Source organism: Choloepus didactylus, chromosome 8 (genome assembly GCF_015220235.1).
Source record: "Choloepus didactylus isolate mChoDid1 chromosome 8, mChoDid1.pri, whole genome shotgun sequence".
NCBI lineage: Eukaryota > Metazoa > Chordata > Mammalia > Pilosa > Megalonychidae > Choloepus > Choloepus didactylus.
The window spans coordinates 60,793,890-60,805,913 of record NC_051314.1 but is presented as its reverse complement, the minus strand read 5'-3'; the positions used below and the strand labels follow the sequence as shown (position 1 = coordinate 60,805,913).

Genomic DNA, 12,024 nt, shown 5'->3' with positions numbered 1-12,024 from the left:
CTACTGTTAACTATAGACTCTAGTTTGCATTGATTGTATTTTTCCCCTATACCATCCAGTTTTCAACACCTTGCAGTTTTGACATTCATTCGTTCTTCCTCATGTAAAAACATTCTTATATTAGTACACTTAATCACCAGCATTGACCACTCTAGGTTCACTAAGTTGTAATACAGTCCCAGTCTTTATCCCCTTTCTTTTCCTTTCACCCATACTCAGACACATCTTTATTCAGAGTACAGTACTGTGCTACCATCACACAGCATTGTGCTATCTAGTGCTGGATCTATACAATCAATCCTGTTGAACATTCTGTACTCCTTCAGCATCAGATACCTGTTCTCTACCCTCTTTCTATCTCCTGATAACCTGTGTTCTCAGCTTTAACTTTCAGAGTTCACTCATTAATGTTAGTTCATATTAGTGAGACCATACAGTATTTGTCCTTTTGTTTCTGGCTAATTTCACTCAACATAATGTCTACTGTCTACCATTTTGTCTTTTGAATTTTATATGTCACGTCTTATTTTATTTTTATTTTTTCACTCTTTTTACCCTTACTGATAGTCTTCATTTCTACACTCTTCTCCGAACCTGTCTCTCCTGTGTTTTCCTATCTGCCTGTAGTGCTTTTGTAGTATTTCTTGTAGAGCAGGTATCTTGTTCACAACCTCTCTCAGACTGTTTGTCTGAAAATATTTTAAACTCTCCCTCATTTTTGAAGGACAGTTTTGCTGGATATATAATTCTTGGTTGGCAGCTTTACTCTTCAAGTGTCTTAAATACATCATACCACTGCCTTCTTGCCTCCATGGTTTCTACTGAGAAATCCACACATAGTCTTATCAAACTTCCCCTGTATGTAATGGATTGTTTTTCTCTTGCTGCTTTCAGGATTCTCTCTTTGTCTTTGACATTTGATAATCTGATTATTAAGTATCTTGGAGTAGGTCTTTTTGGATCTATTCTCTTTGAGGTATGCTACACTTCTTGATTCTGTAATTTTATGTCTTTCATAAGAGATGGGAAATTTTCAGTGATTATTTCCTCCATTATTGCTTCTGCCCCTTTTCCCTTCTCTTCTCCTTCTGGGACATGCATGACACATACATTCATGTGCTTCGTGCTGTCATTCAATTCCCTGAGCCCCTGCTCATATTTTTCCATGCTTTTCCCTATCTGTTCTTTTGTGTGTAGGATTTCAGATGTCTGTCCTCCAGTTCATGAATCCTTTCTTCTGCCTCTTCAAATCTGCTGTCGTATGTTCTCCATTGTGTTTTTCATCTCTTCTGTTGTGCCTTTCATTTCCGTAAGTTCTGCTGTTTATACTTTTAAGCTTATGAATTCTTTATGGTCACCCAATGTCTTCTTTATATCATTCATCTCTTTTGCCACATTTTCCTTCAGCTTGTTGATTTGATTTAGAAGATTTGTTTGAACATCTTTAATTAGTTGTTTCAACTCCTGTATCTCAGTTAAGGTGTATAAGTTTGTTCATTTGACTGGGCCATATCTTCGTTTTTCCTGGTATGACTCATAATATTTTGTTATCTAGGCATCTTCTTTCCTTGATTACCCCAGTCAGATTTTCCCAGACCAGATGGTCCTAGGTCTCAGGAGGAGAGTGTAATCAATATCAAGTTTCCCTGAGGATGAGACCCAGAAGGTTGTCAGACTTTCTTGTGAGACTCTAGACTCTGTTTTTTTCCTATCCTGCCCAGCAGGTGGTGCTTGTCAGCCCATAGCTCCCCACTGATACAAATAGGTGTGGTGCCTTTAATTCTTAGCTGACTCTGTTTTGGCCAGGGGCTGAGGGTGTCAGAAGCCCAGCTTAAGTTGTTTCTGTTTTCTGTTTGTTTGTTCCCCCCATCCCCACCTCCCAGGCCCTTGCGTCTGAATTCTCTGATCGAGGGCTGCCACTTGAGCTGGGCCCTGCCCACCCCCCCTTTGTCTTAGGGAAAATATGACCTTTAGGGAATTATCCCCTACATTTGACTTCTTCCTTTGTCTCTATTAATTCTACCCTTGCCTTGGGCAGTACTGACAATTGAAAATGCCTGAGGATTTCTCTAATGAGCTACTTAGAATGAGAAAAAAAAAACAGAAAGAAGTCCCCTTTTCAGAGCCAATCCCCAGCCCCCCAGTTTCACCAATCAGCAAAGTTGGTACCTGGTTCTATGTGCCCCTTTTCTTGGGACTCAGCGATTTTCCAGTATTCTTAGCTCAGCCTTCTCTAAAAGCCTCTGTTTTTATTTAGTTAATTTTTTTCTTCATTCCCATCTTCTCTTTGCAGATAGAGACCTCAGCGTTCCTTTCCTGCTTGCTCCTGGTTTATCTGTGCTCCTAGGTTGTATTCAGTAGTCCAAATTTGTTAATTAAAACTGCAATTAGAGCTTTATTGAGTTACTTTCCCTTGTACCTAGTAGACTGCTGTTAATTAAAACCGCAGTTGGAGCTTTATTAAGTTACTTTCTCTTGCACCCAGTAGACTGCTGCTGTTTTCCACAGGGAAGTTCCAACTCAATCTGCAGTGCCAGTGGGGGAGGTGTGCCAGCTCTGTAGTTTGGGGAGGTTTACTTCCCATTCTGTGCTGCGGTGTCAGCCATTCCACCAATTCCAGACTGGTGTATGATGTGTGTCCAGTCACAGATGTCCCCCAACAGTTGTTCCAGACTATTTACTGGTTGTTCCTGGCTATTTACTAGTTGCTCTAGAGGGCTAATTAAAGTCCTCACCTCCCTATGCCACCATCTTGCCCCACCTCCCATGCTTATTTTTCAAAGTTTGTGTGTTGATAATTCAAGTCTGGACCTATAAAGAAATTGGTACAGGATATTTTAAGATTTTAGAATAACAGAATTTGTTTATGTTGAAGTATGTTTGACATACTCTTTGTAGATCAGAGTTGAACTAGTAGGAACAATTATAGGTAAGATCTATATGGAACATGTAGTCTTTTGGTAATGGTCTTTAGAGTGTTATGGATTTGGGACACATATTAAGGGATAGTATTGCTCTTATTAGATCTATTTTAAGCAGATTCATAGTCTATTCATTCTGTTTTTATCATATGAGAAATATCACATAGGCACAGTATTACAGAACTAGGAAGACTTCAGGAGTCATACATTTCTTATATGAAGATAGATCATTTGTTCTTTTCCTGAAGGTTTCCAGGGATTAAAATCCTTGTTCTTTGAGATGCTAGAATTTTCGTGTGTGTGTCCTTTTCTCCTTTAAGCCCCTTTTTATTGTTTTTTTCATGAATGTAATAAAACTAGTATCATTTATAGCAGATGTGAAGCAGGAAAGCTAACTCAAAATCCTGTTATAAAAAATAATGCTACAACAAAAATTCCTTGGTAACAATATGATATTTGATAGAGGAATATTCTAGTTCCATAGAATTTGGACAGCCCCTCAGGTGAGATTTGACCTATCATGTTTTTTCTCTAAAGGGTAATAAAATACCAGATTCTTTTCAGCAGATGTCAAGTCTCCTCATGATTGGTTTCTAATGTTGAGTGACTGCATCTTGATAAAGGCAGATAAGCCTTTTAATGGTAATTGGCTCTGATTTTTATCCATTTGTTTCAGCCTACTTTACTGACAGGAGGGAACTTGTACATGTATGTATATGGAGTGTTTGCTAATATTGAATATGGAATTGGGAGGAAACAGAAGTCAAATATAGTGTTTAGCAGTCAGAGTGAATTACTAGAATCTCTACTAAGAAAATGGAGTTAAAAAGGAACAGTTTTTCTTCAGGCACTGTAATAACCCACAGTTATCACTAATGTGAGTGGGTACAAATTCTGTAACTAGAAGGGAAAAATTGGTGTCTCTGAAACAGTGAAAACTCCTTATAATTTTTAACATCGTGAAATAGTTTTATGATAGGACACCTATATCTACATGTTAACGGTAAAAACTCCTCGTTACATTACAGAGATAATCCATAAGACACGGTTGCTGTTAGGGATTTGTTCTTGTTTTAACCCATTTTCTAGATGCATCATACTATTTAATGCAACAATGCTGTAACAGTAGCTTTGTAATGATATTTGGAGTTTTGTTATAATCATCCTAATTTCTTGAAGGAGTAAATTATGTTCACTATATTTAGAGATAACTTTAAAAATGTTAGTTCATTTGAAATATGGAAACAAGGGTGTATATAGTTTTTTTTAACATACATTTCTACTCACTTGAAGTCCTCCTTGGATAATAATTACTTTTTTTTTTTCTTTTGAAATAAATTCACAGTTATAGGAACAGTTGCAAAAACCAATACTAACCCCATACACAGAATTCAGTCATACCCTGACCCCCTTCCCCGATAGCTCAATCCACCAACTTCAGCATGCTGTCACATCGCTATTTCTTTCCCTCCCTCCCTCCCTATCTGTCATCCATCATCTATTGCTCTGTCTTCTGAACATATGAGAGCTAGCTGCACACATCCTTGAACATACACTATAATTCACGTATACACTTCCCATGAACAAGAACATTCTTTTGTGCAATCCTATTAAGTGCAGCTAAGAAGTACAAGAGATTCAACAATGATACAAAGCTTACATTCTATATTTCCTTTACCTTATGTCTCAACTGTGTCCCTTTGAGCCACCTGTCCTCCATCCTCCAATCCCATCCAAGTTCATCCTTGGCATTCAATTGTCATCTATTTAGACTGTCTTTGTTGTTGTTGTCGTTCAGTTGTGGAAGCATATATACAGCCTAAATCTTCCCATTCCACCCCCTCCCTAGCCTTCCATTAGTGGGATTAATCACATTTAGAATATTGTAATGCTCTTTCCCACCATCCATTCATAGAAATTTCCCCTCACCTCAAACAGCAACCCTACACTCATTTCTCAACTCCCCATTGCCCCTTCCTCCACCTCTCTCAACCCATACTCTGCTTTTCATCTCTATGGTTATATTCTCTGATAATTTCTTTGTGTTTACTGTGGGACTCAAAATTAACCTCTTAAATCCATAAAAATCTTGCTCCTCCTTGATACCACCTTCACTTACAGGACACGTAAACTATGCTCCTATACAATGGCACTCCCCCACCTTTATATAGTTGTCTAAAATTGCATATTTTACATTGAGTTCAAAACCACTGATTTGTCATTAGAGTTTGTGTATTTTATATCACGGAGGAAGTAAATAGTGGAGTTACAGTTCAAAAATTATTGACTTCTATTTGTATTCCATTGTGATTGGAGAATGTGTTTTGAATATATTCAATTTTTTTTTTTTTTAAATTTCTTGAGGCTTGTTTTATGTCCCAGCTTATGATCCCTTCTGGAGAAAGATCCATGATCACTAGAGAAAAATGAGTGTCCTGGTGATTTGGGATGTAAGGTACTATCTATGTCTGGTAAAATTCTCTATATCTCTTTCTCCTTTCCTTGTTTCTCTGTCGGTAGGGCTCCCTTTAGTATCTGAAGCAGGGCAGGTCTTTTATTTGGCAAAGTCTCTCAGCATTTGTTTGTCTGTGAAAAATTTAAGCTCTCCCTCAAATTTGAAGGAGAGTTTTGCTGGATAAAGCATTCTTGGTTGGAAATTTTTCTCTCTCAGAATTTTAAATATGTTATGCCACTGCTTCTTGCCTCCATGGTGTACGCTGAGTAGTCACAACTTAGTCTTATGTTGTTTCCTTTGTATTTGGTGAATTGCTTTTCTCTTGCTGCTTTCAGAACTTGCTCCTTTTCTTCGGTATTTGAGAGTCTGATCAGAATATGTCTCGAAGTGGGTTTATTTGGATTTATTCTATTTGGAGTTCGCTGGGCATTTATGCTTTGTGTATTTATATTGTGTGTAAGGTTGGGGAAGTTTTCCCCAACAATTTCCTTAATACTCTTTCTAGACCTTTACCCTTCTCTTCCCCTTCTGGGACACCAATGAGTCTTAAGTTTGGACGTTTTATTTTATCTGTCATATCCCTGAGATCCATTTCAATTTTTTCGATTGTTTTCTCTGTTCTTTCTTTGTTCTTTCATTTTCGGTTCTGTGGACTTCTAGGACATTGAGACGTTGTTCAGCTTCCTCTAGTCTTGTATTGTGAATATCCAGAGTCTTTTTAATTTGGCCAACAGCTTCCTCTGTTTCCATAAGATCTTCTATTTTTTTTTATTTACTCTCGCAATGTCTTCTTTATTCTCTTCTAGGGTCTTCTTTATGTCGCTTATATCCTGGGTCATGGTCTTCTTGATGCCCTTTAAATCCTTTGCCATGTTTTCATTCCTCGATTGTAGTTCTTTGATTAATTGTGCCAGGTACTGTGTCTCCTCAGATATCTTGATTTGTGTGTTTGGAGTTGGATTCTCCATATCTTCTGATTTTATCATATGCATGAAGATTTTCTGTTGTTTTTGGTCTCTTGGCATTTGCTTTGCTTGATAGGGTTCTTTCAAGTTGTAAAAAAAAAATACCAATCTAATTTTTCAGAAACAGTTTGGTGGCCTACACTTTCTCCAACCAACCAGCGGATGGCGTCTGTGAGTCACCTATACCCCTCAAGTCAGTTCTCCACCTTGTCCCCACAGTGTGTAGGGAAATGATTCTTGCAGGGTTCAGTTGGAGAACTCAGTTTGGGTGTGTTGCTGGAGCCGTCCGCCCTGAATATGGGGCGTGTGTACGGATGGCCAGGGAGGAAGGACAGTTTTAATATTCAAATCCCCTAGGTTCCAGGAGATTCAAGGCCGCTGCAAGAGTCTAAGCCTTCGTTTCATTTCGGCCCCAGACTCTCTCTCTCACTGTCCCACAAACCACCGGACTTGGTGTAGTGTCCCTGGGTTCTCCGAGCAGGTCCCCCCTCCCAGCCACGATCCTCCAGGGCCTCTGCCGAGAGAATGCCGTGCTACGTCACCAGTGCACGCTGTCCCTCAAGGAAGCCCCGGGCCGCTGGGCCGTGCAGGGGTGCCTTCAGCCTGATGCAAAGATGGCCAAACGAGGCGTCTCAACACCCCCCTCCTTGCACAGTTCCTCCTTCCCAGCTCTGGGACTACTGGCGGGGCTCTGGGCTGTGGGCACGGCCCCAGGCAGGAGTTTATCCAGCCCTCCGGGGAGTCAGCTGCTAGGTGCAGGGTTTCTTGCTGGTTCCGGCTCCCCTCTCCGTTTCCCCAGCCCTGAGGGTATCTGCAGCAGGTTATCTTCCAGGCCAGACACCGAGAGGCTGGTCCAGCCCCCTCCTCCCATGTTTCACTGTGTGGTTCCCACTATAGCAACTGCAGCCACTCCTGGGTTTTTCCCCTTTTTTTGTTTTTTTTTTTTAGTTCTTTTAAAAGAGCCCGTTGGTCTCTAAACACCAAACCCTGACTTCCCCAGACTGCCGCGTGGCTGTGGGTCTTCCAGCCAGCTTACTCACTTGTTTCAGAATGCAGACTCCTGGTTTCACCAAGTATACAACCCCTCTGGAACTAGGAGATCTCATCCAGCTGGCGCATCGCTGTAACCGGTATTCTGGGTCACTTTCTGGTTTTTATCTAGTGTTTTTCACGGAGGTGTTTTTTTGCTGTTTCACCTAGCCGCCATCTTAGTTTCTCCTCAATAATTACTTTTTAATTGGTGCATTAGTGTTCTTTTTTATGCATAATCTTATTCTAAAATTAGTGTAACTTTCTCTAATAGAGATATGATCAGTTTGTAGAGAATGATTTTTGTCTCACATACAGTCATTCCATTCTCATTCTTCTGCTAATATGATTGTTTTGACACATGCAAATATTTGATTGTAGCATCTCCTGCTTAGCATTGTTCACCACGAAATAAGGCCCTTCATTCTCTTTTGCCCCTAACTGCTTCTCCCTTCTTGATGCTTACAGTTTGGGAAGACAGACAATAGGTGTTAGGTCGTGTTTTAAGAATCAGTTTTCTGTAATGGTGAAACAAAAACAAAAAAACTGAGCTCCTGTAGCACATTGTCTGGGTTCACATCCCATCTCTGCCATTTTATCAGATGTATAATCTTGGGCAAGTTACCTGACTTCTCCAGTTGTTAGTTTTTTTCATCTACAAAATAGGGATAGTGATCATTTCTACCTCATGGAGTTATCATGAGGATTACATAAATAAATACATTTTAAAGTTTTGGAACATTGACTAGCATTTAGTTAGTGCTCAGTAAAAGTTACTTTATAATTACGTTTAGGATAAAGTAATGACTGTGAAACAGGGGTCCTAAGTTAGTGTGAAAGTTTCAAAGAAGGAAGAATGGGAGAAAGGACATTCTAAGTAGGGGGATGAACGTTTTCAAAAGCCCCAGGGTAGGAAAGAGCTTGTTGCGTTTGAGTAACAGAAAGCTTGGCAAGAGTTTAGTGGTGGTTGGAAACCTGAGGAGAAGGATGAGGTCAGAGAGGTTACATGGGGTCTTTTAAGCCTTATTATTAATTTGGGAGAGCTGTTGAAGAGTTTCAGTCAGCAGAGCCATGAAAATAAGAAATTTTTGATTAAAAAAAATCACTTTTGTTGATGTGGAAGAATAGATTCGAGGGGAATAAAAATGGATTACTAGAGACTGTAGACTATTGGCATGGCTTTTGCTAGGAGGTGGCAATAAAGATGAAAAGACATGGATGATTTCAAATAAATAGGTAGTTTGATAAGCTTGGGTTTTCATTGTTGAAAAATACAGAAGTTGGATGACATTTTTCAGAGATTAACATGTACAGGAATAAATGTGAATAAACAAAATCTGGGGTTTAATAAGTTTTGTGTTGGGTTTTAAGATAATTACTGCTGCAAATTCATATTAAGGTCATAATCTCAGGAATTTTGTTATGTATCCTCTAGGTAGGAGAAGTTAACAAGAAGTGTGAGAGGAGTGTCAAGATCAGTGTAGCAGTTACTGATGTGGCACCACAATAAAGAAGAAAGTCTGGCATAGTTTATCACCTAGATTTTCTTACCTGGTTTCCCTGCCTATTACTCTTGCCCTTTGATTAACCTTGCTTTGAAGCCCTGCCTACTTTTCCTCACTACATTCCTTCTTGACACCTTCTGTAGAAGCCATTTTGAAAGTTTTGTTTCCTGGGCTTTCTCTTACTGTGAACATTTTACACATGCTGTCTCTTATGCCAAAATTTGCTTCCCTCTCTTACTTGACACACTTCTCTCTTTTCTGAAGACTTTGTTCAAGCATTACTTCTTTTTTTTTTCCCAAGAATTACTTCTTTTATCTGAAAGCCCTTCCTTCTTTTTCCTCAGACTAAGATAAATATTCCCTTGTGTCCCCAAAACAAAGAGATGTGAAAGCCACTGTGAAGGAAGAATAAATAGGATTTGTTGGGTGTGCAGAACAAAGAAGGAGAAAGTAGCTCAGGAAGTCAGTTTTAAATTACTGCCTTTGTTTATGAAATTGTACTTCCAAGATAGGAATGTCTAGTAACACTTTAAAATACACTGCTAGTAAAATAATAACAACAACAATAAGACTAGCGATAGATTTTGAAATCATCCTGTATTTGTTTGCTATCAGGAAAAAACTGCTCTGCCTCAGAATCGTTACAATTTCCTTTGAAACAAGATTCCATGCTAGGCCCAGCATTTGTCAGCATTATAGTCAAAAAAAAAGATTTCAGAGTAATTTCCTTTCCATAGGCCTCACTGAAGGAAATTTGTGTAAGATGTATTACATTATTTTCCTGATATGTGTGTGTGTGTATGTGTGTGAAGATTTATTTATTTTCAAGTCTCATTTATAACATGTCCTAGTTTTCTTGCTCTGACCATTTGAAAAAAACTGGGTGTTTGCCTTGCCTCTTATTCCCTCTATTCTCTAATTGCCGTTCATCTCACCTGGATTAGGAGCCACTTTACCAGTCCCCTCAGAAATTGTTGGTTAGATTATCTCAAGTTTGGGGTTTTGTATATTCTCTTTCTGTAATTATTCTGATTTCCTGCATTTGGCTTTGAAATATTGTATTTAAATATTGAGACTATCGTATCCTAGGAATTAGCTAGTCCAAAGTAAATAATGAAAGAGAAGTATACTGGGAAAATTCAGCTTAATTCTCCTCTCACTACTACTTCATTCTGAAGCCACCTCTTTTTTTTGTAGGGGGTGGGGGTGAGGATCAGGCCAATGTAGACCTTTAATGTAAGCTAACTTGTCTCTCTATATATATGTTTTTAAATGCTGATTACTTCTTGTGGAATCAAAAGATAAAATGTCCTGATTAAATGTTTTACATGAGTTCAGAAGAAATTTACTTTTGGTACATGCATAAAACGTCATTTTTCTTTCTTGGTAAATCTCAATTTCTAACTTTTCTTGTCCTTTATTACAACATCTGATATGAGGTTGAGAGAAAAGGTATTTCCAAATACTAAATTGACTTTAATTTGCATGGTATAACCAGTAATTTCATTGTAGTATTACAATATAGTATTGGTATATCTTCTTTGAAATTAATTGAAACATTGAATTCTAGGTATCCTAAATCTACTGTCTTCCAGAAGGAATTCTGTCAGCTCTCCCTCAAAATATATCCTTTATCCAACAACTTCTTACCACCTCTACCGCTTACCACCATACTCCAAGCCACCATCTCTCACCTAAATTACTGTACCAGCCTCTTAACACTTTTCCCTGCTTCCAGTCTTGTCTCCTCAGTAGTCTCTATTCTTCATAGAGTGCTTAGAAATCATATTTTTAAAATATATGTCATCATGTCACTCTTACATCATCTCAAACCCTTCATAGACTTTCCATCCCCTGCAGAGTAAAATACAGTGTCCTTTTCAGGCCTGCAAAAAACTCTGTCATTTGACCCCCATGGTGTCTGACTTCAGTTCCTACCATTCTTTGCTTAACTCATGCTTTTGCCTAGTTAATTTAATTCCCTTACTTCCAGCTAAATTATTATCCTCCTGGTTTCACCCTCCTTGGCTATTCTAAAATATCTTCCTAACCCATTCCATCATTCTGTAAGAAATAAAGGACAGCATTTTAAAATGTAGAAGAAAAAATCAGCTTTATGAGAAACTTACTGTACTGTCAGGTTTTTGTTTTGTTTTGTTTTGTTTTTAATTTTGTAATGGAGCAAAGAATTCTTTTTGTTATCCTGGCACCCATCCCTAACTGGTATTTGAATTTGGGGAGCAGAATATTACACTCTTACCACTCTTCTTTGCTTTAATCATTTAATATACTCAGTGATGTGTAAATTAATAATTTCAGTGTTGAAGCGCCCAAAATAAAAATGAAGTTTTCTGTATATTCTCTCTTCCTCTCTCACATTCACACACATATGCAAATACATGCACATAAACACACAGAGTACACATTAGGAATGGTATTGATGGAAGAAGAATGTTTTGTGTTTTCCTTGTTTCAGACATTTCATAGGTTAATTTTGCTTTCAAAACAGGGAAACCTCTGTGTGGTATTATATATGAAGTTTTTTATTCTATACAATTACTTTCAGTTGTAAAATTTTAGGAATCTATAATTGATTTTAGTGATAATATGATACAAACATTGTCATATGAAGTGTTTATTTTGTATCTACTCAGTTCACTTGTGTATGTAAATTTGATGTGTTCCCCTAGTTTTCACCAGGAATTTTATAAATTATTTTAAGTTTCATATCATTTTTTCCATGTTTATTTTTGGTTAGAATTGAAGCACAATAGAAAAGGATTATTAAGAGAAATGTAAATGTATCCTTAACTTTTATAAAACAAACTTAAAATCTCATTTTGTAATGAATCTTAATTTGTAAACTATAAAATGGTTTTTTTTGCCTCTATTTCTTTTCTGAAATTTAACTCAGTAAAAACACTCTTCTTCTATTAGGGACAAGGGGGTTGGCACATAGGCATGTGGGATCCTGGTTGCTAAAATTACATTCAAAATTATAAAATAGCTTTCAGGAGATTTACCAGGGACTCCACTGCCCAAGGGAGATTAAGTGCCTATGATTCAGTCAATTAAATAGTGTCTTTTAAAAATGTCTTTCTTTATTTCACACCTCAAGGGATTAATAACCAAAAACATAGCAAAGCACT

The 12,024-nt window shown here is 37.9% G+C and overlaps 1 protein-coding gene across 9 annotated transcripts in view; it reads left to right on the top strand.

Moving 5' to 3' along the window:
• CNOT2 (CCR4-NOT transcription complex subunit 2) overlaps positions 1 to 12,024 on the top strand; it is a 132,151-nt gene that overhangs the window by 77,324 nt on the left and 42,803 nt on the right. The window lies entirely within an intron of this gene.